Source organism: Montipora capricornis, chromosome 14 (assembly GCF_036669925.1).
Source record: "Montipora capricornis isolate CH-2021 chromosome 14, ASM3666992v2, whole genome shotgun sequence".
NCBI lineage: Eukaryota > Metazoa > Cnidaria > Anthozoa > Scleractinia > Acroporidae > Montipora > Montipora capricornis.
In genome coordinates this window covers 16,901,356-16,906,355 of record NC_090896.1, presented here as the reverse complement: position 1 = coordinate 16,906,355, position 5,000 = coordinate 16,901,356, and positions in this window count along the sequence as shown.

The following is a 5,000-nucleotide window of genomic DNA, read 5'->3' as shown; positions in this document are numbered from 1 at the left end:
ATGGCGGCTGTCATATGAATCCTTGGAGCTGCGAATGCTGGATTTTTCGATATTATTTGAGGTCTTGCGCTTCGAGTTTTGGACGGATTTTAGATGTAATGGTATGAGAGGAAACCTCTCGGTTTCAGCTTGTCTGGTGCATGACAACTTTGACAACTTTGTGCGAACGAAAAAAAAAAAAGTTCGCTGTGCGGCTTGAACCACCGACTTATACCTGCTTGCTTCTCGCACTAAATCTCGCATCATTCGAATGAACTACCGATGCAAGCTGTACTTTCAACTGTGCGGTTAAAGAGTAAAGAATGAGTGTCGCTTCGCCGATAGTGTTTTTGCATAGCTTATTTCTCAAAAGTAAAGCTTATAAATCGGTTAAAAAAATACCATGGTAATGTTCTTATAAAGGTGAGCCACTTGGACCTTAAGATTTAAGACGACTGCCGAGCAAACGAGCCACCTCAACAAATTCAACTTTAAACCACTCGTGCCTGGAGCTTCACGCATCGTGCATATCTCATGTAACTTGAAGTTCACGAAGATCGATCAGATTGCCGCGAAAAACAAGAAAAGAAAAAACAAAGAAACAGCTCTGTGCGAACGAAAAAAAAAGTTCCCTTAGCGTGTTGAACCATCGCCTAGTGAATTCGTTTATATTTTGCTTTAATCGATAGCGCTACTGATGTAGTGACTTGCTGCGATCATGTATATATTGAACAATGAACGGTAAGTGTCGCTTCGCTGAATCCATTGTTTTCAAACGCAAAGCCGATGGTGTTTTTGCATAGCTTATTTCCCAAAAATAAAGCTCACATCGGTAAAAAAAATACCAGGGCAATGTTCTTAAGTTCATTTCCAGTCAACTTGCAAAATTTGGGCTAGTTTTGCGTAAAACTGAAAATCGACCGAAATTACTAGGTTTTTGCATCCAGCCCTTCAATTACTTGCACTTGCAAGACCTGAAGGATAAACTGAACGGTAGCTCCCATAAGGACGTTAGGATAGCACATATAAACGTTTGCAGTCTAAGGAATAAAGTGGACGAGATACGTTGTTTACAGAACCAATGCAAATTCGAGATTCTTGCAATCACAGAGACACACTTAGACAGTTCAGTCTCAAACGCTGTTCTCAACATTGAAGGAATGAAATTCTTGAGGTTAGATAGAAAATCAGAAAATCAAGGAAAAAAGGCTGCTGTATTTTGTTTTATTCTGAACATTTACGCGCTGTGCATAGGAAAGACCTGTTTGGTGACGGCCTTGAGGCTATCTGGTTGGAGGTCAGGTTCCCGAGTTGCTCTGTTTTGTTTTCGGTTATATATAGACCACTGAATGAGAGGAAGTTTTTCGACCTTATTATGTCCCCCTTAGAGAAAGCCTGGCTCAAAACGTCCAACATTATTTTGTTAGGAGATTTTTATTGCGATCTGAAATCAATATCAACTACCAAACGTGATCCTACTGCCGTCAAAGTGCTTCATATTTTTCATGCGCTTAATTTGCAAAACCTTGTCCAGGAACCAACTAGAGAAACACCATCGTCGAGTACATTAATCGACCTTATTGTAACCACAAGAAAGGACCTGGTTAGTTTGGTTGGAACATATCCGCTGGGAATTTCAGATCACAATTTAATTTTTTCTACAATAAAGTTGAAGAACAAAAGACCACCAAAAAAAATTGTGGTCGGATTACAAGAGAGCAAGAGACAAAGTAACCTCAGATTTAAGACGTGCTAAAGCTTTCTATTTTTCGAAGATGTTTAACTAGGTTAAGAGTTAGAGTGCCTATTGGAAGCTGGTGAAGGACGCAACTAGCTCAAGGGTACACAAACCCATCAGGCCACTGAGAAAGTGTGATGATTCTTTAGTGTTAACTGATAAAGAAAAGGCTGGCCTGATGAACTCGTTCTTTGCTAACATTGGTAAGAATATTGCAGCCAAATTACCAATACCACCTGCGAATGCAACATCAGGCGTTTATAGATCAGACCTAGGTGACACGCCACCGCCGCTACTATCTCAAATTGAGATCTCTCCACGTAGAATATTCAGGAAGATCAATGACCTGAAGTCAAATAAGTCTTCGGGCCCTGACAACTTATCACCTAAATTACTAAAGCTTGTGGGGGACGACATTGTACCATCCATGTGTAGGCTATTCAATACTAGTATTGAAAGTGAGGTTCTCTATTCCAGCTGGAAAATAGCAAAGCTTACACCGATCTTTAAGAAAGACGATGCGACAGAGATAGGAAATTACAGGCCGATATCGCTACTCAGTATTCCGAGCAAAATCCTAGAATCAGAGGTGAATGACTCCCTGGTAGACCATGTCTTTAAGGAACATAGGTTAGCTTCTGACAGACAATGGGCTTATCGAAAGGGGTATTCGACCGAGCTCCTGCTTGTTCATCTTACAGAAACATAGAGAAAAGCTGTTGATTCAGGTCTCATAGTGGCTGTTGCCTTTGTAGACTTTCGCAAAGCGTTTGATATTGTCTCACATTGGGTCTTGTTGGAGAAATTAAGCACAAACTTTGGCATTTGTGATCAAGCACTGGGTTGGATTGCCAGTTATTTAAATGGAAGAATGCAGTACACAGCTGTAAATGGATATAACTGTGACACTATGCCTGTATCCGTCGGTATACCACAGGGATCTGTGCTCGGCACTGCGCTGTTCTCTTTGTTTGTTAACGATCTACCGTCAAGTGTAAAATCAGGCTCCGTTTACTTATTCACTGACAACGTTACGATTTACTGCATTAAAAAAACGGCAGACAAAGCGGTTGCTCAGTTGGACAAAGCTTTACACGAACTTTATAATTGGTGTATTTTAAATCGCTTTACCCCGCATCCGCAAAAAAGCAAAGCCATGCTTATTTGTAAAACCCGCGCAATGGAGCCAGTTGCGCCAATTCACATCGGCACTGATGCCACAGGGGGGGTTAACAAATCTCACTTACTGGGTATAACAGGTGACAATAAACTTTCTTGGGTGCCGCATATTTCGGATCTCAAGAAGACTTTCGCAAAGAAGCTACACCTAATTAGGAGGTTGAGGTTTTTACCAAAGGATGTTCTTATTAACTTTTATTTCAAGGTCATATTGCCATCAGTAACTTACGGCCTCGTTTTGTGGGAGTCGTGCTTTAATGCCGATCTTTTTTATTCATTGGAATGATTGCACTGTAGAGCGGCAAGGATAATTTTTAATTTATCAAAGGATACGAGATCGTCGGATGTGTTAATACAGGCTGATTGGCATCGGTTGAGCTATTATTATAAGCTAGTTCTGTTAAAGCTCATGCACAAAGCATTTCATGATGACCTCCCTAAAGTGCTATCAGATAATATTGTGACAAAACGCCCTACAGTTTACTCTACACTAGCATCAGATTCAACTCTACCTATGGCAAAAACTCTATCGTTCGTAGAGGCCCCATATTATGCAATATTTTAATTTCTAAGCACAAGAACTTTTCTAATACGAGTTATGAAAACCTGAAGAGGAAAATCCGTTCAATGGACATTTTTAAAGAGCTCAATTTCAAAGAGACCTCTACAACAACCACAAATTTTACATGTAAAGATTTTAATTATATTTAGAATTTTAGAGCTTTTTAACTTGTATATATATGTATAGTTTAGTCATAGTTTACCAATAATTTAACTTTAGATAGTTTGATTCTGTAACTTTATTATGCACACATTTCGTTCTTAGGTCTAGTATTATGCACGACCCCATAAGCTGCATAGCTTTTATTATCATCGTGCTAAAATAAAGGCTGTCTGTTTGTCTGTCTGTCTAAGAAAAGTTGGATTTATGTTTACAGTCTTCTTAAAACGTTTGAAACCTTTTGCGAAATTGGAACTGCCTTGTTGTTTAACAAAAGGCTAGAGTTTGTTGGCACTCAGTGAAGCACAAACCAGTATACTTGGCTATCGTAAACTTGAATGAATTCCCTACGAAGATTGTGTGTTCATCTTATTCAAAAATACACAAATCAAAAGTTCTTCGTCCAAAAAATTGACATTTTGGATTCAAAAATTTGCAACCATTTTATATCACAGTAAAGTGAGTCCATCTTGTTCACTGCAAAATAAAAAAAATCAACATGCCCTACCTACGATTTCAGAAATGGGTAGGTGGTAACAATTAGGTTCTTTTCTCACACAACATCTGTGTCGTTCTTGTCGTATAACAAAAGTTAAAGCTCAAAACAACTCTACCATTTTGCTCGAGTACCTCTGTAGCACAAGTCAGCCACTGTCCATTACAGCCTGCTGCACATTCTCCTTGTGATGCTTCTTCCAGAATTTCAATACGAGATTTTTGAGCACGATCTAGGTTTTCTTGCGCTGTATTCAGGCAGTTGTTAAGACCTCAGCTACAACATGGGGACACTGGTTAACAATAAACTCTGCAATGTCATATTTTCCTTGAGATTTCTGTTGATTGGCATAAGCCAACAGTTCAGTTCTAGTTTTTATGCCCTTTTTAATGATTATTTCGGATAAATCAAATGAAGACATGCGCTTTTTCCGTTTTTTGCCTTTGAAAGCCCTGCTGTCATCGGAGGCGATCTGGCAGTCTTCAGAAGCACTTTCTGGATCACTGTTTGAATCATTATCGCTCTCGCTAGAACTTTTCTTCCTAGAACTTGATGCAGTATCTGTTTTAGGTGCTTTTAAATCTGATAAATCCGGATCATTGTCACTTTCCAAGAAATTGCTATCTTTCTTACTGGTGTATTTCCACGTGCTGTAATAATTGTAATGTAAGGTTGAAAAATGAACTGAAATGTCGTACTCTGCTTGAGGATACTTCTTTGAAGATAGCCACCATTTGCAGCGTTGAAGTTTCAAGGCCATGGTGTAGTGGAAACCCGTGGTATGGTGAGCTTCCTTGCAACAAACCCAGTGCTCAACAATATTAGTGTTTGTGCTGTTAAAAAAGCGTACAATAGCTTGCGCGAAAGATTCTCTTGTGGGAAACCTC